The sequence below is a fragment of the Cavia porcellus genome, unplaced genomic scaffold, assembly GCF_034190915.1.
Source record: "Cavia porcellus strain 051 isolate PalLab524CR breed Dunkin Hartley unplaced genomic scaffold, mCavPor4.1 scaffold_20, whole genome shotgun sequence".
In the NCBI taxonomy this organism is placed as follows: Eukaryota; Metazoa; Chordata; class Mammalia; order Rodentia; family Caviidae; genus Cavia; species Cavia porcellus.
In genome coordinates, this window is record NW_026947503.1 from 10,568,336 (window position 1) to 10,593,759 (window position 25,424).

Here is a 25,424-nt window from a genome sequence, read left to right on the forward strand (position 1 = left end):
ATTCATATTTCTTCTTCTGAGAAGTGTCTGTGTTTCAATAATCCATTTTTTGGTTATGTCTTGTATTTGGGGAGGTCTAATATTTTGAATTCTTTGTGTGCTATGTGTTAGTCCACTGTCCAAGGAATAACTGAAAAAAGCATTTCCCATCTGTGGGTTGTCTCTTAACTCTTAATTGTCCACTTTGCCTTGCATAAGATTTTTAAATTTGGTATAATTCCATTTGTGGATTCACCATGTTCCCTTCCTGTGCCTATGTTTTCAAAAGGTTTACCTATTTTATTTTCCAGAAAATTGTTTGTTTTAACATTAAGGTTTTTTATTTATTTTGATTTTATTTTAGCACATGGTAAGAGATATGGGTCTGCTTTCAATCGTCAGCACAAGGATAACTCCAGCCCTATTTTTTAAAGACTGTCCCTTTTTAGTGCATGTTTTCATCCCCTGTATCCAAGACAGTTGAATGTGCCTGGAGTTGTTTCTACACCTTCTCTTCTCTTCCACTGAGTTGCATGTCTGTTTTAATGCCAGTATGATACTGTTTTATCACTACAGGTCATATAACTTGAAATCTGGTTTTCACATGCTTCTTGCTTTGCTCTTGTCGCCATGAATTGCTTTTGCTATTCTAGATCTCTTCAGATTCATATGAATTTTAGAATTTTTTTCTTTTTCTGTGAAGAATACTGTTTGTATTTGCCTTGGAGCTATATCAAACATATTTGGATGTGATACCATTTTGACAATAGTGTTTTTTCCTAATCAAGAACAGGAAATATCTTTCCATTTTCTGACATCCTCTTTGATGTACCTTTTCAGAGTTCTACAGTTCTCATATAAAACTCTTCTGCTTTCTTAATTATATTAATTTCTAGATATTTAATTTTTTGAAGCTATTGTGAATTGCCCTGTTTTCTTGATTCTCTCATCACTGGTTCATCACTGGTGTACAGGAATGCTATTAATTTTGTGTTAGCAGGGTTTATATCCTGCTGTTGAGCTGAATTTGTTTGTTCTAGGAATTTTTTTCTTGGAGTTCTGTTTTTTTTTTTTTTTTTTTCCTTTTTTGTCTCTTACATAAAGGATCGTGTTATACTGGAATAAGAATATTTTTACTTTTTCCTTTCCTAAATGTATCTCTTTTATTTTTCCCTCCCTACTTGCTCTAGCTAATATTTTGAATGAACAGGAATGGTGATACCTGATATCTTTGTCTTGTTTCAGATTTCAAAAAAAAAAAAAAAAACAGGTTTTCAGCATTTCTCCATTAAATATAATGTGGACAGTAGGCTTTTCACAAAAGGCTTTTATTGCATAAAGTCCACCTGTGCCTATTTTCTTTTTATCATGAATAGACATTGGATTTTGTCAAAGATTTTTTCTGCATCTATTGAGATGATCATATGAATTTTGTCCTTGGCTCTATTTGTGTGAGGTTTTACATTTATTGATTTACATATGTCAAACCATCTTTGTCTCCCTGGTATAATGAATGTATAATTTTTTAATGATTTGTTACATTTTGTTTGCTGTATCTCATGGACTTTTGCATCTATGTTTATTAAGAGATGGGTCTGTAGTTTTCAAGGTAATGCTAGCTTTTAGGAATGAGTTTAGCAGTACTCTTTCCCTTTCTGTTTCATTGAAGTCTTTGAAAGTGTTGATAATAGATGTTTCCTGAAGTTCTTGGGAAATTCAACATTGAATTCATTGGGTTTCAGCCTTTAGTGTTTTTTATTACTGCTTTAATATCATTCATTGTTACTAGATTGTTCGGTTTTATATATTTTTTTCTTGGTTAATATTTGATAATTTATATGCATCTAGAAATATATACATTGTTCTTAGATACTCCAATTGATTGGAGTACAAGTTGTTTGCACTTTTCCTTCTTTTGGTAAACTTGACTAAGGACTTGGTTTTATTTGTTATCCTTTTATAGAACAAACACTTTGATTCATTTTTCATAATGTATTTTTAGTCTTAATTTTGTTACTCTGATCTTTAAATTCTTTTCTTGTACCCTCTTTAGAGTTGGATTATGCTTGTTTTTCTAGAACCTCGAGATGCATTATTATGTTATTGATTGGGGACTGCTCTGTTTCTCTGATTTAAACATTTACAACTTCCCTTTTAGGACTACTTTCATTGTATCCCATAGATTCTAATGAGCTGCACTAGCATTGCTGTTTGACTCTATGGGCTGTTTAATTTCTTTGATTTCTTCTATGACAAATAGATTAGTTAAGAGTATATCATCTAACTTCCATGTGTTTACATAATTTTTGTGGTTTCTTTTCCCATGAATTTCTAGTTTCATTGCTCTGTGATGTGATAATATCATGGGATTATTTTGATTGTTTTATATTTATTTGAGCAACATTTATGGCTTAGTATGTAGTCTATTCTGGGGAAAGTTGTATGGAAAGCTAAGAAGAGTGCATATTCTGTTTTTAGGTTGAGTTCTCTGTAGATAGTAAGTAAATCCATTTGTTTAAAGATGAGGCTCAATTATGATTTTTATTTATTTGGTATTGACATCCACTAATATTATTGTATTCATGTTATCTGAACTTTTATTTCTAGTAAAATTTGCTTTATAAAAGTTGAATTTGACAGTATTTACTGCATGTACATTTATAGTTATTATCTCTCAATGTTGAATTTTTCCCTATACCAATATATTGTGACCTTCTTTGATTCTTCTAATCACTTTAGCTTAAAGATTGTTTTGCCTTAAAATAGATAGTTATTGCTGCTGGCTTTCAGGCTCCCATTACATGAAATATTGTTTTCTATCCTTGGACATTTATTCTATGAGCTTCTTTAAAGATTAGGTGTGTCTCTTTTCTGAATCACATACTTGAGTTTTGTTTTTTGATTCAATCAGGCAATCTCTGTTTCTTGACTGGGGAATTTAAACTATTCTCACTAAGAGTTATTTTTAAAAGGTGTATACTGATTCCAGTCATTGTGTTATTTTTCAGTTTTGCATCCTTTATTCTTCTGTTTACTCTTATCCATGTCTGTAACAAGGATTGTGCAATTGCTTCCCAAATGCCTGAAGGTTCTTTCTCAGACTCTGCTCATCATCTTGCAGTTGCACTGGTTCCCTTTTACAAGTATCTTATTTGCTGTGTTCCTTTCCCCAATGGAGAGAATAAGAAAGTTATGAGCCTATCCTAGTGGCCAGCCTCTACCAAAGTTGCCCTTCCTTTAAGATAATAAATCCTCTCCCAAGATGGCAATGCTGGACCTGTAGTGTATGGAGTGCCTGCTCCAGGGGAGATACAGCTTTCTTTTTAGACCCTTTTGATTCTAGATTTTGACTTTTCTGTGTCTCTCCTTCGATTTGCCTCCCCATATCTGGGATTCTTTGACATCTCTGTTTCTATATACCCAAGTTTCCCAGACCCAGTCTGGAATCTCTCACTTAGTGCTGACACTATTTGGCCATGATTGAAATCCCCCTTGCCGGTTTCTGAAAATACTCTTCCTTAATTGTCTTTACAAATCATGGTCAATAATAGTGAATGCTGCCATTGCATGTCATCCAAAGGAAAACATGCCTGTAAAATGTTGTATCCTCATCCAGTTTATTCATTAGATCAAGTACTATATGATTTTTTCTATTCCCCAACATCAAAATAACTATGAATGATAAATATTTTAAATCAACTCAGGATATAAAGGCAACATAAACTGCACACCTAAAGACTCTAATGAAAAAGGCCCTCCAGGACTATTTCAGAATGTGATGAGAATGATAGGATAAGCATATTTGAAGCAAAGAAGACTATTTTGAAGGATTAATGACAATGTGTATTTTACTATACTTTTTAGTATAAATGTTTATCATAATTTTCAATCACATCATATTTAATAAAAAATTATGAAATGAAGATTTCAATAATATAAGATAAAGCATTATCTTGTCAAGAATGATGCATCAAAAATAATAACTACTGAATTTGTATTAGCTTCTGAGAGTTAAATACTGTTATTATTTCCATATTAAAAATGAACAAAGTGGTGCTCACAGAAGTTACGCACTTCTTACTGCTCAGTCATCTTGAGTAAGAATGAGTATTCAAAACTGGGTATTTGTGGCTACAGAGAACATGTCTAATTATAATGTCACTCATTTCCACTTAAATGTCTTTTTTTTTCTTGAAATTTTGTATTACTTGTACCCTCTCACTGCTTTGTTTCTTTTTATGTCCTTTCGTTTTTCTCTTTAAATAAAAAAAAAATACTTCTCTGCTTATACAACTGCAGCATTTTCCACTAGATTTATGTACAGTTAGGCATTATAACACATACAAATCAATTTAATAATGTAAAGATAATAGAATAGCATTATCTCTCTCTCTCGATAATAACTACTCAGTCGAATCTGTGCAGTCAATTTCAAACTCAGGCTTTCTTTATCAGGGACTCAGAATATGATCCAGGCTAACAAGGATACTTTCCCTGATGGAGAGCACAAGTAACACTTGGACTAATCAATCTTCCTAACTCTCTCAAAAGATGGAGACCCAGAAGATAAATCCTTTGCCCTTGATAACAGTGTACATCATGAATGTGGGTTTCTGCATGGACAACACATGGTCTTTCTCTTAAGCTGTCATGCTTTTAGTAAATCATGTATTTTCCTAACAATACCAATATCAAAGCACATCCAAATTCAAGTTTCAACTGAGTAAAATTGTACATTAAAAATGTAATTATAGAATCTGATTGTTTGGGGTCATTTGAGTGTTTAAGCATGATTTTTCTCTAACTCAGAGAGGATAAAAGAATATTAAACACCCACCTAATTCCTCCAGGTCATATAAAGTCACAGGCAATATCACCACCCAGGAAGTTCTACTGTCCCATCACCTTTCCTACAGAACGAAGGGGCAGACTGTGGAACACCTCTATCCAAACAGAATGACCCACTTCATTCTGCCCAGGACTTTTTTTCAACCAGGATACCAAGAAATCAGTCACCGCAAGTATGAGAAGAACATAGCAGAGCAGACAAAGAACAGGAAACCATGCAAAATGGAATCTTGTATTTCGTATCTTCTCAAAACAGATACATAACTCCGGGTTGGTATGTGAAAGAGTCGAAATGTGTTTTCCCAAAAAGGCATGTTTTGGAAATTTTATCTCCAATGTAACAGTGCTGGAAAATGGTGTTTTCTCTCTCTTTCTCTGTCTGTCTCTCTCTCTCTTTCTCTGTCTGTCTCTCTCTCTCTTTCTCTGTCTGTCTGTCTCTCTCTCTCTCTCTCTGTCTCTTTCTCTCTGTCTCTCTCTCTCTCTCTCTCTCTCTCTCTCTCTCTCTCTCTCTCATACTCTTCTCCCTCTTGACCTTTTCTTCACTTTTCTGCCTTCTGACATGAGATAACACAGCAAGAAAGCTTTTGAAAGTTGTTTGCCTCTCAATCTTGGACATCCCCGCTACAGAGCCACAAATCAATATTCTCTTATAATTTGATTATAAATTACCCAGGCTGCAGTATTCTGTGATAGTTGCATAAAACAAAGTAAAACAGATAAATGTTAACATGACTGGGGAATGCTAGTAACAGAATGATACTTAGGAGTTAGGAATTGTAAATGTAAGTGCATATAAAATTTAGTTCAAAGTTATTTTCTCACAAATATATACATCCCTAGAAGTAAGAAATAAACTATCATTATAACTATTTTATCAATTTTAAGGCCAATGATTAAAGATAATTAACATGAATTATTACTTTACAAAATAAAATGACTGATGATTCTAATGGATATGAGACAACTACTGAGAAAACACTAATTCAACATACATAATTGGAAAGATATTTCAATTCTAATGAAAATGAGGCAGCATTCCTGGGAAGCATCTTAGTTTAAAAATTGGAACCAACTGTCCAGTTGCTAAATATCCTATTGAGTGAAAAAATATAAACTCCAACTGTGTCTATTTGTCATAAAATATCTGGCCAGAGTAGTTAAGAAGAAATTACACTTTTTTCAAGTATAAAATGGTAACAGAATTATCTTTAACATACTATAAATTTTAATAGCAGCTAGTCATTTAGGGAAGATGCAGCATTAGAAGAATGGATGAGATATTATCGGATATCTACTTAGAAATATTCCTTGATACTATGAAATTACAACATTGAAAACCAGAGCTTTACTTAAAGAAAGAAAAAGTTCTGCTGTCCTCCTACCCCAACCTCCCTTGCACTGATCTGTGTCTGTTTTTCAGTTTTAATCTCTGGAGCTAACAGATGCACATTTTGGTCATTCTATCGCTTGACCTCCTGATTAGTGCCAAGAAGTTAACCAGCCAGGTAGACAGAGCACTCATCATCTACATCCAGAAAGGCTTCTTCTCACCCCAGTGCTCTCTCATTGACTCTTTGAAGACACCACTTTACAAACAGTTTTATTTGTCATCTGTACCTGTTTTCATTTTCTTCCACAGCACTGGGCATTTTTCACCTTCTTTGACACTTGGAATGGGAAAGTTGCTCTGGCCAACTAAGGCCAAGAATAAGAAGTCTTCACTTTGAATTCTCTCTCTCTCTCTCTCTCTCTCTCTCTCTCTCTCTCTCTCTCTCTCTGTGTGTGTGTGTGTGTGTGTGTGTGTGTGTGTGTCTCTGTCTCTCTCTCTGTCTCTCTCTCTCTGTCTCTCTCTGTCTGTCTGTCTCTCTCTGTCTCTCTCTCTGTCTCTGTCTCTCTCTCTCTCTCTCTCTCTCTCTCTCTCTCTCTCTCTCTCTCTCTCTCTCTCTCTCTCCCCAGGAATCAAACTCATGATCTCACAGTGCCAGTGCCAGGCAGTCAGGCACTGTGCCACTGAGCTATATCCCCAGCAAATTTGAAGTCTCTAGTCAGAATGGACTTCATCTTTAGTCTGATACTGGAAAGAGATCTTACGCAGAATTCTCTCATTGACCTTCAGAAGTTAGTCTTCCACAGCATATTTGTAAGATGGAATTGATCACCAGGGAGAAAATTGGCCATTTAAAACTCTGTCGATGAGTTACTCACATTGAAGCTATTCCTATTTGAAATTTTAAGCAGTTTCCCTCCTTATCACCTAAAAGAACTTCCCCAGTGAATAAGAGGTGTCTGAAATCCTCATACAAAGGCTCTCCTGATGATTCCACTAGAATTCCTGGCAACACTCACATATGCATTTATTTATTCACTCACCAAAAATTTATCAGTGTCTTACTATGTGCTAAACATTGTGTTAAGCATTGAGGATGAAATGATAGTCAAATAATTATCCCACCTCTACTGCTGTGAAAGTGTCTTTTTACTTAGATAGATGACTTAAACTCTAAAATAATAAATGCAAGAGACAGTGTCTTACAGTTTTCATATAAGGACTTGGTTTGACCATAAAATCAGTATTCTTATGATGAACTATAATTAGATTGTGGGAACTCAGAAGGCATAAGGATAGAATTAGGCAGGCCAAAAATGAGACAGTTTCATTAAATAATGGCAATTTAAGAAACTGTGGTAAAGCTGTGAGATGGTGGAAATGGTGGAAATCAGAATTTATTAGGAGATAGATCCATCAGTATCTGTGAATATATTGTCAAGTTGCAGAAAACAAGAAAAGTCAATGACAAAGTATTGGCGATGGAGGATATAACACTGAAGGACACCTCTGTGTTACCCACCAAAGAAGAAGAAAGCCCAGATGCTGAGTCACAGAGAACATGGAAGAAGGAAAGCACAGCAGGAAGGAATCCTAAGGGCAGTTATCAAAGTGTTGCCAGGAAGAGGAAGAGAAAAGGTGGGCGTGTTATTTCTGGAGATGCCAATCAGGAAATGCAATAAGGTTGTAAGGTGCTAATATATGTAACCAAAATTCACAGTGACATATCCATGCTTGAGCTAGTTTTCAGATTCCTGAGCTTGGAGTTCAAATATAATGTTTTACATAATTATAATCCTCACTTCCCAGAATAGACCCACATGTTGACTATAAGGCAAAATGCATATGCTTCGAGTGCATGATAATGTTAACTTCATTTCAATCCTGGATCTTCTTCAATAGAAAAGTTCTATTCCTTTTATCTCTTTCATCTAACTCTTTGTAAATTTCACCTTGGACATTAGAAACATTAATATATAAATGAAAAACATCACAGTAAAACATTTTTAAAGATGCATACATATTAAATAAGTCTCAGCCCAGAAATTAATCTCCAAAATTATCTGTCTTTCTACCTTCTGACTTACTTCTCATAGAACATCAAAGGAATATATTAAGGCAGGGTGGAAAAATCTTTACACGTGTGCATGTGTTGATTCATAGAAGGGGATGTCATAGCACTGATCAATAGGAAAAAATGTAGTTTCCTAACTTTCTCTTAGCACTCTGCTGACTGCTTTGGGTCATACTTTCTCAATACCATGCTTTTGTGGAAAGCTACCGTAGGTTTAGTTAAGTATAGAACTAGTCAGAAAGCACTGGGTGTATATACTGGTTTTTATTGTAAATCTGTAAAACATCTCAATGTTAAAATGACCATTTAGTTTTCATAAACAAATTTTAGCTCCCCAAAACAGAACTTCTGAATGTTCTGGTCAGTAATTTTCCTCTGGAAAAATACAAAACATATTCATATATCTATAACAAAAACTGGTGGAAAAATTAGTCCACAAAACAAAAAAGCTGCTTTGTGTGTGTGTCTTCGGACCCCCAGAGAGATGCTAATAAACCCACTTGTGAAGAATGTTATGTTCTATTATACTTCTAAAAATCTCCTTCAGTGCAGTCTGCTCCAGGGAAAAATGTGTCAAACTATATAAAAATTTGAAATATTGTCATTCCTACCTGCTACTTCACTTCAACTTTTATTGAAACATTCATTCATCGTTAAAAGACAAGAAAGTTGTTTTAGGATGACTTTGTTGCTAGAAATATCAGAGGCATTGAGTAAATGAGTGCCCTCAGTATCCTTCGTGATAGAAAATCTCCCCACAGAAATTTCACTGTCTAGTTTTGTACTGCAATAGACTGGTATTTTAATGACTGAAAATATAAAAATGATAAAGTTTAATAGACAAGTGGTAATGTAGCATGAACCAGCAACAGAAACCAATTGGGAGTCAAGAGAGCCGGCTTATAACCTGCCACCAAGAAGCTTTCTAACCTTAACTGTGTGACATTTTTATAGGTGTTTTGCTGTTTGTGGAACAGAATATAGTACCACTAACTCATGAAGAGCATTTGCAGATCTCTCAAACAGAATAGAATTGAAAAAGCTGAGATAGAAAGCTGACCATTCTGCTAAGAAAGAGACTGCAAAGGCTTTACATAGACAAATACTTGTTGAGGATACTAATTTTATTCACTACAGCCAAAGGTAAAGATTATACAGAAATACAGCAAGGAGTGAAGTTTTGATAATGATTAACGAGGTATACAAGTCCCTACATAAAATCTAAATCAGTTATACTATAGAGTAGGCTTTAGATAATAGCAACTAAAAATTACCAAATTAGTCAAAGACTTTTCCCTGTACATACTATTTTTAACCTAATGGATCATATCTTTGATGCTTGTAAGCATTAGTGTTAGCTTTTCGTACAGTCATGTGTCTCATAATGACATTTTAGTCAGTGATGTCCACATATATGATAGCATTGTGCTAAGATAATAATGGAGCCAAAAACTTTCTATTATTCAGTGACATCATAGCATAATGAATGTCTCACGTGTCTTTGCTTGGTGCTGGTTGAGCAAATCTACTGTGCTCCCAGCTGTATAAAAGTATAGCATATACAGCTACATATAATATGTGATACATCATAATGATGATAAGTGCCGATACTAATGGCTCATGTACTTAGTATAATATATTTTTATCATTATTTTGAATGTACTCTTACTTAATAAGAAAACTCTGCACTGGAACCACTTGCCATGTTACACCAGCAATAGCCTTGTGCCTCTCATGACTACCGTATCTAGATCACATCATATTTGTTGTTTAACCTCATAGCATTTGCTTCCTAATGGCCCACATTCATACACAACCCATTTGTAATTTTCAAGGAAGAGGAATTGGCCTGAACAAATACATTAAAACTACCCAAAGTTAAAAGGACTATGAAAGCAGAGAATCAATAACATGATTGTTGATCAGTCAGGCAGGTTCTATGTCACTATAGCCAAGATCCAAAGAACAAGTGTAGAATTAAGGAAGCTATTAAATGATTTGCCCCACTGATGGCTGATGACCAACAAAAATTCTAGAAGGGACCTCTGTCAGATGTGAAAGAAACTTTAATGTCCTGGGCTAGGACAGTAACCCTCTCAGCACTATGATGATTGCAGTCAAAGAAAAAGTTTGAGTTCAAAGCAAATAGGAGTACGTAAGAAGGATTAGCAGCGATGTCTTTTACTGTAATAATTGTTTAAAAAAATTTAAAGACATATTCGCTGCATTTCTTATCATACCATATATGTATGCTATTGAATTACTGTTTCTTTATGAATAAAAGATGTACAAAAGAAACAGATGATAAGCAGCCCCAATTCCCAGTATCATGTTGAATTTACTAGAAGCACTGGGTGGGTTAAGCATTCAACAACCACTATATATTACATAATAAAAAAAATGACAGTTAATATGAGACCAGCAGAAGAATATTTGGAAACTTTCAATAAGAGAATTTGGGAAGAAAATGTCTTCCCACAGTACATAATTAATGTGTATGAACCCTCTCTATTGAAAAGATGAATGCCTGAAAAGGACCTTCACTCATATGAAGGCTAAGCCAGTGGCAGCTTTCTTTTCTTCATGTGATATATTTAGATACCAAATGCTCTCATGTTCAAAACACCTGCAGTTTTCAATGCAGTCCCATGATGTGCAGTAACACCGGTACCATATAGCTTTGGTGTGTAGTTGGTTGTGTCATCTAGGTTTGTGTGACGACACTATGTAATATTCACGCAATGACAAAACTCACTAACAACACATTTCTCAGAACATATTTTCAACAGAGAGTGACCAATGATTGACCAGCATAGTGGAGCTTACTTAAAACTTCATAGAGAAAAAATCAATTTTTACTCTTTTACTTCAAAGCTAATTGTACTACTGAATGTCTCTTATTATTCTGACATCTCCCAATAATGACAATTATACAAGTAAAACAAAAGTGAGAAAAGATACATGCCAAAAAAAGGGGGGTTGGGAGTGGGTACTATTTTTCATAAAACAGCTTCATGCATCCCTCATGCTTGCCCATCAACGAGACATCAAACTATTCCTTTAAAAAATGATGAAATTCTACCTGTGCCAGAAATATCTTAATTTAGTCAAATCTTGTGATTGGTAACAATGACTGCACTCTCTGATCAGCCAATTATGGACTGAAACCTCTACAAACTGAACTAAAATAAACTTTGCTCCTTGAACTTGTGGATATTTTGTCCCCATAACAAGGAAGCAACTAAGACAATCATCAAACTAGTCTCTTATCATTAATATTTTAAATATTCTAAGGTTATTACAAAATCACAGCAACTTTCAATGGACCTCAAAAACCTTTCCAGTGCTTCTATGTCTACTAGTACTCTAAGTCATAATGTCTTACTGGGCTCTGACTTCCATTCCCATCAATCTGTTGGGCTTCTTTTTCCTGCAGACAATAGTACCAACCAATGTTTTGGCCAAATTAACAGTTTTGGTTCTTAGTTCTGCTAACATTTAAAAGAAATATTCCTTCTCACAACATTATGCCCATGACTTCCTTGACACTTCCTTGATTATTTCCTGCTTCCTAAGCACCTTTCCTGTCTCTTATAGAGAGCCTCTTTATGTAATTGTCACTTCTATCCTATCTGGGGAACACAAGCAATTTCAGAGATCTCATCTATTATTAAAGTCTTATCTTGTGTATGTGAATATTTCACAAATATACCTGTAATACACATATACTCCATTCCAGATGCCTCTATTGAGTTTTAGACAAGAATATATAACTTTTTAATTTTTACTGGATCTCATAATGGTTCAAAATAAATCTAATACTTTTCCCTCTAAAATTTTTCCATTCTTTTAAGTTCCTTTATGGTGGAAAATAAAATACTATCTATCAGTTTCTGGAACCAGCTGCCTCAAAGCTATTTCTGATCCCATCATCTTAGAAAGCAGTGGGACTGCTTTCTAGATAGCACTTGAATTTGTTCCATCCTCTCTATCCAGGTTATTTCCCTCTGGCTGTGTGCATATGTCATCTCTTGTGTATATGAGAAGAGTTTCTTTCAGGTCTTGCATCCTCCTAACTTGCTTGCTGCTCTCAATCCTATGGCATTGAGCTCTAACTGATTGAAACTTTTCAATGGATTTTCACTGTTCCTAAGACAAAATTTAGCATTAGGTCTTACATTTACTACATGGCCTGTGCCTACAGATTTATCTCCAGATTGATTTCTGGATATTGTGGTGATATTTCATTCTCCAAATATACTGAAATTCTTTTGCTTCACTTTATCTCCCTAAGCTATTCATGTTCTTAGCCAAGATCTTCTTTCCACCAAAGACCCTCTGCTTCCCAACTCTTTCTTCTGGCTCTAAATCTAAATTTCTCTAAATCTCAATTCAAACATGTTTCTCAGGGAAAAATTCTGTAGCAAACTGATTAGAATTAACTCCCAATTATACACTTGAAAACCACCCTTCATCTTCCCATTACAAAACATATCCTAGTTTATTATAATTTATTGTAATTATTTGCTCAATATTTGTTTCACATGTGAAAGAAGGAATTATGGGAATTCTTCCACCACATTTTACCCCAGAGTCATTCTCATGCCTAACACAAAGTAGGTAGTCAAGAAATAGTTAATGAATTAATAATCAATAAATAAGATTACTAATTCTAAGACTTCTTAACACAAAACAAAGCCAAGGACCTATGCAATCAGTGAGTTACACTGAAGGAATTTCTAAGCATGTCACATGGCATATTAGATTTCTGGGAAGGAGCTATGCAGGGTACATTTCTCTTCACACATCCCTGTCTTTAGAAGGAAAATCTAGTGTTTACTTGCCCTTCTACTGTGTTTGCTTTCTGTTACTGATTGATGCAATATTTAAGTGACCATCATTAATCATCTTGAGAGTCCTTGGAGATCAGAAATCTGAGTTAAACATTTTGTGTAAGTTATTTCCAGATGATCATGCTAAACACAACCTATTTTAAGAATTAATGATGACTGATATGAGAATTAAAATGAGGAAATGAAGACAAGTTAAACAGAGAAAAAGAGATTCAAAGAATATTGATGCAAGATGCATTAGCCTGCTACAAGTTTTCTTTCTCTTCCTCCTAAATGAATTTAGTGGTACCCTAAAGCATTTAAGCAGTTGAAAGTACCTCACTGAGGATGCCAGTGCTATTTATCCCACTTCTCTAACCACTGTCTGAGCAGTTTCCTAAATGAAGAGATTCTAACGTACTTAAAATAGATACACCCAAAACTTTGTTTTATGATTTCTCCTTCTACTTTATTCCCTCTTTACATTAAACTCTCATTCTCCACACTAAAGAAGTTTCAATGAGCCGAGTCTCTATTGAATTGCTCATTTCCTCCTGATTTATCTGAGGTTTCATGTTTCCTTCACAGTGTATCCTCTGCCACTTTATGTGGGCCTAGCTCTTTGACAGCTCCATCTCCAATCTTTTGGTCCTCATGATCTTACAAAATAATGGATGATGCTTAGGGAGAATCAATGTCCCTTTATTGACTGCAGTTCCCACAACTCAGGAAAACTACCCTGAACACTAACCTGCCGTTTGAGCCACCCTACACTATACATAGTAATGCCTTCTGTGTTCTTGGAAATTAAGTGTTTAACAGTATAGCTTAAGTCTACAGAATGAATGTTCCTCATTTCACAAATACAACTGGGTAAACTTTGGTCATGCTGAGAAACAGTTCGAACTGATTATTATCTGCTTTTTAAATTTTATTTACAAAACAGAAGAAAATATTTAAGATTTAGAATGGAAGGCCAGGGATTCAGCTCTGTGGCATAAGCACCTGCCTGGCAAGTTCTAGGTCATGAGTTTGATTCCGGGTTTTAGAATTGATAAATTGAGTTGGGGATATGGCTCAGGGGCACAGTGCTTGCCTGGCAAGTGAAAGATCATAAGTTCAATTCCTGGCACCAAAAAAAACCAATTGATATATTAAAAGATAAATATCATTTCATAACTGCACTAACAAGTCCAACATTCAACCTAACATTGCTGGTTTTAGTAATCCGTGTAAAACTATTTCACAGACCACTTTATTTGGACTTCCAGAGACAGTTCAATTTGGCTTCAATGTATGTGTGCAAGATCAAGTTTAGTACCGCACTTCACTGTGTCAGCATTGAAATACACATATTGTCAAAGTTATAAAATCAAAATATTTATCTAGATATTAAAAGTTTTCTGCAGTCTAATTATCCATCCTTTGTTTGAATCACTTAAAATCTGCTCTGCTCAAACTTATTTGCTGCTTTCCCTTCCATGCTTATTAGAACAAAAATCTTTCTCTGATTTTTGCCTTAAACTGTCATATATCTTAAAAATCCACTTGCTCACTACCATGATGTATTAAAATAAAATCCCATAATCCAGAACCAGTTAAAATCTACACTTCCTAAAGAGTATATTTTAGAATATCAGACAGAAATAAGCTTTTGCTTTTTAAAATGTTAATTAATTTTGGTACTTGATAAAACAAGTAAGATACCAACTATAATAAAGTTTACTGGCTTAAACACACAAAAAATTCTTATTGAGAGAATAGTACCAAGCATGTGAACAGTCACCAAACTCAGCAGATCATTCAGCAACCTCTTCAAACTGTAGGGTTAAAGGTGACCATAGTTGGTGGCAGATTCCATTGCAGTCCAGTAGAATGGGACAGATAATGGAGGAGCATGTCACATTTACTCACAGTTTCATGTGTTATATCCCATTCACTCATTCACTGGCTTTCCTAACTGGATGGGAAACTAAAATGTGTCACTCAACAGTGTGACCATGGCAAAGAGAACATGAATGTATCCAGGAAGGGAGGTGTGTCTGCATCAAGAAAAGCAAAATTCTTTACCTATGTCCTTGGAATAATACTCTTAATTACTGTTCATACTACTTTTACTGTTTAAGATTTGACATATGTACTTCTTGCTTGCTTCACCACTTAGTTCTTTTCAAGCATCAAAGATTATAAGAAAGATTTTTTTCAGAGCCTGGCTTGTATTCAGTTCCTTTCTGAATTCACTCACAGGGAATTCTAAATGAATACATCTTGAGATTGGCAAAGTATGAAAACCATATGTTTTAAGCACTACATGGGAGTAGAGTTCCCACAATGTTTTAAAAGTTGCAGAATGGGAATTGTGTTCTCAGCTAGACAAAAGGCTTATCTATTCTAACAGAGAGATGAGATCTAAGGAAGGAGGTAAGCAGAGATATGTTGTCATTGTTTAAGACATTCAAGTTATCTCTCTTATCTAAAGGGAAAAATAACATCATTTTCCCTTGAAAACAACCAGTCCTAAGGGACGTGTATATCCTTACAGAACAGAACATGTTAGAAGCTTGAATAGTTGCATGGATTAAGGCAACCTGTTGGAGGAATTAGTTCAGAATGATGTTATTGTGATTGATAATAATCTATTACTATTCCTGTGTGAGGTGCATTCAAATATGGAATACCTCATGATACAGTGTCAGACTAAGAAGCAAGAAAATCAACATTAAATATAAAACTGAGGATGTGCCCAGGAAACAGCACTTAAAGTGGTTTAAAAAGAAAGTGGGATCTGGTTAAAATCTGCTTGGTAACAAGCTGTGTACCTCCATGATTAATGGTTAGAAGGAGAATTTGGAAATAAGTAGTCAAATTCCTTGGTAAGTGTGTATTCAAAGACAGAATGTGTTTTTCTAATAATACTGGAGAAGTCAATGACAAACATAAATAGTGCAGCAGGTATGAATTCTAAGATAGTAAAGGCACTTTCCATATGAGAAGATAAATAAGCTAAGCTACAATCAATTTCTACTCTAGATTTCACCTCAGAAATGGTCCATCACAGTGATACAATCCTAGTCTAAACCATTATCTGCTTCCTTCTGAAATATTAAATATGCTTTTTATTGGCCTCTCCTATTTTAGTCTTAACTTTCCCAAAACCGCTTTTCTTTTTGCAATGGGAATAGTGTTTAAGTTACTGTTTGTATCACATGGTAGCACTTAGATAGTATTGATGGAGTATGTTGGTGCAGGAATGTATAGCAAACCTATATCCAAAATAAATTATAAAATTCCATTGAGAATCAATCATTTAACTTCCATTATAAAGTGAGTCTGTTTTCATTAGTGGTTAGTTTGTCTTTTATAGGACAAAACTATATGGAAGACACAATTTTGGTCTTTGCTAGCATAAAACTAAGCAGTAATTATTTAAATAATCATTGAGCCGAGTGCAATCCTCACCTCCACTGCTCTATTCATGAGCCAATTGGTCAAAACACTGGGTTAACTGAGTGTGAAGGCTGCTGAAAATGGTTGGATAAGTCATTTTGTCTGTTGGGTTATTCCTTTTAGAAGATACTGATGTGAAATTTAGAGATCTTTGTACTTATTCCTCTAGTTTATCTATATGACTTCTACCCAAACTGTGTGGCCTTTATTGTACCACAATGGCTCCTTTTAGGATCCTGGTCAACAAAAAGAGCCATTTCTCACTGTTCATGTGTGTCCGTCCCCCGTACTGGTTATATGATATTCCCTAGCTACATGCTCCATCTCTACTAGGACCAGGAGCATTCAGAAGATGCAGATGGCATGGTCTAGAGCAGGATCCTGCGATCTAGTGCTTACTTCATTGGGTCCATGCTACACGACATCTGTGGCCTTCACAGTCCCTTCTCCCACGACCCAGGAATGGTCCATCTTAGCTTTCTGTGAGCTTGATGCTGGAAAACAAAACAGTTTCCAACTCTCTAGATGTACTTATCCTTGCCCTAAGTTTACTGGCTTCTTTTTGCCAAGTCTAACACATTTTTGATGAAGAATCAGCTTCTACCACCTAAGATCCTTTGACTCTATATTTGTTCCTCAAACATGGTCTCATATTGGAACCTTTCCATGCACTGTTTTAGAAAGCACACTCTTGCTTCATTCTATTTTGCTAAATTCACACTCTAGTAGATTTCATGGATGTCATTTCTCTAAGCATCACTTCCCTGAAGTTCAAGTAAGGTGAGTTCATCCTGCACTTTAGTTCCATAGTAGCCTGGCTCTTGTGAGTCTAAATTTTCCACATTCAATACCTGGTAAGTGCATACTTTCTGAGAAGAGAACATCTAGCTAAAATGTGACTATAATTATTAACTAATATGTATTAACAAAACTAATACAGATAAAAGTGGAGGAGAGAAAGAGGGAGGGAGGGAGGGAAAAGGGAGGGGATGGAGGAAGGGCAAAAGGAAAAAAGAAGGGAAGGAAAGGAGAGATGGATTGCTTACAATTGAATATAAGATGAGAGGAAGATTTATATCTGGATATTGACCCAGTGGTGAGAGGTGTGTTATTGTGTTTTGTTTTGTTTTGTTTTGTTTTGTTTTGTTTTTTGTTATACAGATTATTTGGTTTCATTTTGGCAGATTCTCACATCTATAGAACATGCTTTAAGATCAACTTTAGAACCAAAGGTAAGATTTAGGATGAAAGAATAAAAGGAGCCAGATATAGAAATGGAAGGTAGGTTATTCTGGTAAAATATACATACATAACACACATTCTAATAAGCGCCAGCCAGTATAGGTGACAGTTCATTATGTTTCTTTGAGAGAGACAATATTAACATGTCACTAGTCTAAGCAAGCATATTTTTATCTTCCTATTAAAATGTAAATTCAATGATCAATGACATCCTGTCTAGCACGATCAAAGGCCTTTGAGGAAACTTCATAAACCTGCAGTCCACAATGAGTTTTATCACATAGTTTAGATATAAGAAAATAAGCTGTATAACAGTATAACTGCTAGTGTAACAATACAGTATAATCCTGGCATCTGTTTTTTTTTTCACATTTCTCCTATTGGCAATACAATTGTAGTAAATGCATAAAGAATTAATAGACTGTGATATATATAGTATTTGAATCTGTCATAGGCATTTGCAAACTGTTTAAAGATTTGTGTAATTTTGATGAATGAGCTCAATAGAAAACACAGCTCCTAATTATTTTTAAAGCAACATAAAATGGGATACACATGAGACCTTATGTATTAAGGAGTTACTTTTGAAACCTTGTTGCTCATCAACCATTCTTTGCTCCAGGCTGGTCACAGTTATTTTGTTTGCTTTTCCTTGATGAACTCCCCACCCTTAATAGCAAATTTTTATGCTTTAAGTATTTGTAAAGCCAAGAATATCACTACTTAGAACAACTGAGACTTATAGAACTACAGAAAGGTTATAACCCACTGAACAGTCCTACAAATAAGCTGGCATATACAAAGATAAGAATTTATTATAAATGTACAATGTGGTTACCTTTCCATCTAACCACATGAGAGGATGAACAGTACTTTGCCAAGACTGGTTACCACAGGGACCACTTTGGCACTTGCCTATGTCTATTCCCACTGCCTTCCTGACCTTGAGTTTCTGAGACCACAAATCTACAGACACAACTCCAACGTGAAATTAATGTGGTAATTATTGATCTTTATGCCACTAGACATATATCTATCGTGCTGCTCTTTCCTACTTTAGACATGGTTACCACATCAACAAGTATTGATACAAAGGAGGTGCAGAAGAAGAATATGTTTTAGCCATGTTCATCAGCATGTAAATCCTTGACCAGACACTAATTTGCACAAATTTGCCACTACACTCTTTGAACTGTATTTCTGCACCTGAATTATGAAGAGAAAAACAACTTGAACTCCACACAAGAGCCGCTCTAGGCATACTTTGGCGTCTTCACCATGTTGTTATGCAGAATCTATGGAGCCATTGGTCCTCCTGAGCTTGCTGTCTGCCTGAGATGCTTTCTGATTTGTGTACTGAAGTAGAAAAACTTATTGTTACAAAGAAAATGTGTATATTAGAAAATTTGACCAAATATAATATATATAGATGAAAATGAAACAAAGTAAAACATTTATTGATTCTTTCCAGAAAGAAAATATATCTATGAAAATAATTTGGCCAAATAATATAGAAAGTATTTCGAAGCATCATTCAGAATAGAATTTCAGCCTTTTAAATTATACACTTTTTCCTCTGGTTTTATATATGCCTTAATTCATTCAGGCTGCTGCTACAAAATGCCATAAGCTGAGAAACTTATTCAACAGAAGTTTTTTTTTGTTTGTTTTTTGTTTTTTTTTTCCTCAGAGTTCTTCAGCTTGCAAGTCTAAGATTATGACAATGGTATATTCAGGGATTGATGAGGGTCATGTTCACATAGAAAGTGGCTTCCTGTTAAGTCTTCACATGGTAAGAGAAGGCAGCTCAATGGACCTCTTTATAAGGGAGTGAATCCTTTTTATGTGGGTTTTACTTCACAATCTAATGACCTTTAAAAAGGCCCCGCCTCCTGAGATCATCGCTTTCATAACAGGTATCACTGTATAATGGAGGAGAGGATAAATATCCAGATGATAACACTGTTTCAGAACACATATGAGTACATGGAGAAAATGAATCACAATCAAGCTCTTGCCCCTATGAGATCAGGGAGTCTGCAGGCAGTCTGCAGCTGTGTTTTACAGGAGACAGGAAACAGGTTCTAATCCATCCACAAGCCCCAATCTTTGGTCTTTCGGGAGGTGGTGACTGTGAGTTGAGCACTGAACCTCAAAAGAGCTGTCTCCTAAGAACATTAGACTGTGACTTTATCTGGACAGAGTTTCTTAGTTAAACTTCAAAATGATGTCTTTCTGGACTTATGTTCAATTTTAATCCCAGTGACACGTTTCCATGTAACAAACAAGGAGAGAAAACACAGAGTGACATGAGAAAGAAGGTCACATGAAGACAGAGGCAGGGATTGGAGGGACATGGCCCTGCACCAAGCAAAGCCAGGACCTATGCCAAGCTGGGTGAGCAAAGGCAGAGTTCTCCCTGTGCAGAGCCTTGCACGAGATCACAGCTTTCCCGATACCTCGTCCTTGGATTTCTGGCCTCCAGAACTTTGATAGAGTAAATTTCTGTGGTTAGTAGGTCAAAAAGCTTATGATAACTTGTTATGGCACACAATAACTAATACAGGTGCTACCCAGTTTCCTCCTATGTAAAATAAAGTGTTGCAGTACATAATCCCTAAGGGGTTTTTCAACTTTGATTCAGTGACTATAATTAACTTCCACATAGTCCAACTGCAAAGAAGATCCCGAGGCCACAAAATTGCTAAGCAATTAGAGACTTATTCTTTCTCAACTCCCCTTCTATATAATATCATACAATACCGATGTATGCAAAGATGAACTAAAAACTAAAACACATTTAAAGGCGAAAGAAAAAGAATTAATCTTTTCACAATGCAAGACAAGCGTCTATAACCAGCTATTTACACAAACTCTGATTCCTAAGCTGAGGAAACTTACGCTAAATTTATGCCATTTAACAGTTTATAGTTATAATAAAAATGAGCTTTGCCTGTTATTTTTTTGGCTTAGTGATCAGTTGAAATTAATTTAATTATTCATATAGTTTTTATTAAATATCTACTCTGATAAGACATTGTAGGATGTGCTGAGAATACAGAAATAATCCATGAGAGCCCAGCTCTCCACAGATTTATTTTACTGGGGAATAGCCAAATAAACCAAAAGTTACATAAATTTTAATCTATGATACTATACATTTTAGAGATGTTCTTGAGAAGAGATAGAGCTCAAGGGACAAGAAAGCCTTTTAAGTGAGACCATAACATGTGAACTCTATCAAATAGATGTAATCCAGAACAGTAAAAACAAAAAATATATGATAGTTACATGGAATAATACTTAGCTGGATCTCAGTGTGCTTGTAATGGTATAGTATGAAATGAACTGAGAAAGACAGTCAGTGCTCACCATATGAAGATCAGGTATTTCTCAATCAAGTTAAGCATTGGGGCCAGATAAAAAGTAGAGTGGAAAAATCCAATCATTAATTCTTCCTGGAAATAAAGAAAATTGAAGAATGGCTATCGCTGACAGCATTAGACAGGAGGACAACAGTGTCACTGTCCATAGGACAGGATGAGATAGGGTAGCTATGAGGAGAAAGCTAAGGATGCTTTTAAGTATCTTCTATCAGTTGTACAGTAGGGAAATAAATACAGAGTAAGAAAAATACTCTGAAACTAAATATTGACTATAATAGCATCAATAACTCTAGAATGGTATGTAAAAGAAGAACCAACAGTAACTCTGGGAAACTTCAGCACCCGAAAGCAAAGTCTAGAAAGGAACTTTATGAGCAAAGGAGAAGGTGTAGGGTGACTTAAGAACCAGTAGATGAGGTGGTTCAATAAATAGGAGACCGCAGCAATACCCAACACTCTAAAAGGTAAGTTAAGGAAGGAAAAGACAAGGTAAAAAAAGAAAAGAAAAGGAAAAAATGGAAACAAAGCTTTTGTAAATAAGAGGGAGAGAAGGGAGGGAAGGAAATGGGATAAAAAGAAACAGCAAGATATATTTAAAATGCTAAAATTATTTTAGCTTTTCAAAGAAAAAAAAATGAATGGCATCCACCAGATGTGGCAATTTGAAGGCAACTGGAAACTAGGATATATGGTTTCAACAGAGAGGTGGAACAAAGAAAATCCAGGACACACCAAACACTTGGCAAAAGTGTGGTTCTAAAGAGAAATAAGCATAGTGTGACATGCAGACAGGGAGAGTCAGGAATCAGGTAGAAGATCACAGAGAGGAGACAAGTCTCTGGATATGGAAATGAGTTAAAATTCAAATCACAGCTTGAGGTCTAGATGGAAAAAGAAATCAGCCAATAAAAGACAGAAAGAGAGAACAGCGGCCAGAGAGGATGATGGTACCTCTGATTTGAATTTACTTTGTTTTAAGATTTGGGGGAAGATGGCTGCCTGTGTGTTTGTGTGAGCAAAATGTCACCCAGTGTGGAGTTTGCCAATGGAAACAAAATGTTGCCAAAGGCTTCAATTTTTTGCCTTTTTGTTTTGTTTTGTTACAGGAGATCCAACTCACTACCACGCTCTTGCCAGACAGCCCCTTAAGCTGCCGAGCTAAATCCCCAGCAAGGCTTCAGTTTGTGAACCGAATTATTTGCAAACAGAAATGCTCATGGATTGAGGTATTACTGTATCTATAATAATGGTAATAATGGACCCTATGAAGAACCGCTGTCTGTGATTTGGTTTTCATCTCTAAGAAAAAAGAATAATGATAATCATTGCTATGATACTGGTGGCATGGGAATATTTGAAATTAGACCGAGCAGCATATCATGAACAAGACAGCTAAGGCTTCTTTGTAGGAACATCATTCCAAGAGCAGAGGGGAGCTGGCCTGAATTAAAGAGTTGAGCAGACTGTTCAGTGAATGAGGGAAGAGGCTTAATTTTCATTTATTTGATGAGGTGGGTTCATCTGAAATGCTCTTTATGAAAAGAACAATTCCAAAATATGTTCTTCTCATGCACAAACACCTTGGTTTTATACTTGGTAGCCTAACTGACAGTCAGCTTCTCTCAGGAATGTCTGAGTTAACTCAGCCAGCTTCACCAACTTTCACAGACATCTTGGCTAAAGAGAGGGCTGAAGGAATTTCAGCGCTTGAACTGCCAGAAAGGTAGAAAGCGCAGGCAAAAGAAATATGTACCAGCTACAGTGGAGAAAAGGCAAAACTAACTCTGCACTGCATATTCTTGATAAAAACATTTTTAAATGACCAACATGTCTATATGCAGAGCTGAGTAGTATTTGACCCAAGGATTAAGACAGCAAACAGGACAGGCATAGCGTGAAGGCAGAGATAGCAAGATTGTTATCCCATTTTAGCCAATAATCAGATACCCCTCACCTCAAATAAAGAATCTGTTTTCACCAAAAGTGGCTTTGAATTCTCATGGAGCATCTTGTACAACTGTTATCATAACCTGCACATGGAGAGTATTATCATACACCGAAGTTGGTAGAAAGCTAAGAATGTATTTTCCAGCTGTGTGATCTTCAAAATTTTAGTGATTCTTAAGTTAATTAAGAACTAGTAAAGCTACAGAGTTCACTTTAGGTTTCTCTTTAACAATATTTTGCTTTGAAGATATAATTAGCTGAAGGCCATAGTTCATTTGCCTCCCGTAGTGATCCTTAAGTGCCTCACTTATCTCAGGTTCATCCTTAGAATTTGAGAATACATGCAATGCAGTATAATTATGCTTAAAACCTAATAAGTAATTCTCAGATGGTGACCATTGTTATGACTCTCATTATTTTCTTGTTATCAGGAGGAGGCATGTGAACAGTAGTATTTTCTGAGTGTGGAATTTGAAGAGGGAAAAGCAAGTGAGAAGATAATGAAATCTGGACTAGCAGTCAGGTGCATAAGAAAGCATCTGTCCTTCAGAAACACAACAGGGTAAGTAAGACAGGAAGCCCGCATCCCGCTGCTGATGGTAGGACTGGAATGGGAGATTCTTCAACTGCAGCAAAGAAAGAACAGGGAATGAAATGGGCTGGGATGAGCTGGACTTAGGCAGCATAGACCAAAGAAGAGAGAACAGAGACAGTGACACGGGTTTAGTTTAGAAGCAGTAAAATTCCCAAATGTAAAGGAGCAAATTGAAACTTAAGTATATTTGGAATGAATTTAAAATATTATGGGATTTTAAACATATATAAGTTAGAGGAAGGGAGGTGATACATTCCTGTAACCCCAGCAATCAGGAAGAATAAGTATAATCCTGCACTACTATTGTCTATTTTAGTTTTACTATTCTTGATTACAACTATTTACTTGACGCTATGGGATTGCTTCCAGTGGGGAAACTTAGCAATATAGCAAGATCCTACCTCAAAATAAAAGAAAAATGGTTGGAGATATAGTTCAGCAAATATGTCCTGTACTGCAAAAAATCAAAAGTACATACAGTGTTTATACACACAAACACACATGCTCAAACATCAGAAGAGCAGACGCAGTGTCAAACTAAACTATGTAGAACTCTAAGACTTTCAAATTAGACAAAAATTTCAGATGTATAAATAGGAAAGTTGAAGGAAACTATGTTTATTGAAGGAAAATAGAGTCAATGGAGACTAAAAGTAGAAGAGTTTGTGTAGCCACATTTCCTATGGATCAGTTCTCTACATCACAAAGATGACTTATTTCAAACAAATACTTTGGCCCCACTCCTGGTATACAGGCTTTAACTAGTCCAGGAGTGTGATGCAGGTGTTGGAGTTTTTTTCAAATTTTCCCCAGGTGTTTCCTATTAACAGTCGGGCTTGAAAAGCGATGTGATAGATGTGATAGATAAAACCTTGCAGAAGTGAAATCAAATATGCCATCAAAGTTTGGTAAAACCATCATGCCAATTGACAATGATAATGATGGTTGTAGGAATAATTTCGTTGATGTAGTCATTGAACAGCAGTAGTAGTCACTGACTCTCGCTAAGCACACATTAATACTGCAGGATCTCTAAATTTTATGAACCCCAGAAAAATGCAATTCCTATTTTGCAAGATCATTAACTTTTTCAAGGTCACAGAACTAGTAATTGGAGAATTTGAACTCAGGCATTTGACTGGAGGGCTGTTGCCCTTTACTGTTATGCCACCCTTGACAACTTAACACTGAGCCTGGAAGGCTCTGAAGACACCTTCAAGGTTACTGCTCAGGGCAGTCTTAGCAAAGCAGATCAGTCCTCCCAGGAAGCTAAAGTGAGACATGAATAGAAATATATTTCACTGAGGCTTATCTTCTTGTGTTTACTGGGAAATAAAATGAGAAGTTTTCCTCTTTGCAATCAGCTACTTCCTTTGGAGTAGGAGTCAGTGCACCTAAATTTAAATAGGTGAAAAAATCCACATAAAGTTATGATATAAAAATATCACAGAGATCTAAGGTATGACATCAAGATTAAAAGGTGCTAATATTCAGAAGCCAAAAAAATCTTCAGGGTTTCTGAGAACTTTTTAAAATGATTCTTCCAAAGCAGGATTCCCCAGGACAGGAGGACTACACTATGAACTGAAAGCGACAAAAATATCTTTCTGTCTTCAGTGTACAACACAAAGTGATTAGTGCCTCGAGAAAATCACTATCTACTAACATATGACACCCTCTTTGATACTTTTGAGATTTACTTTATTAATAAATGTGAATTTTATTTATGGAACTACAACAGAAGCAA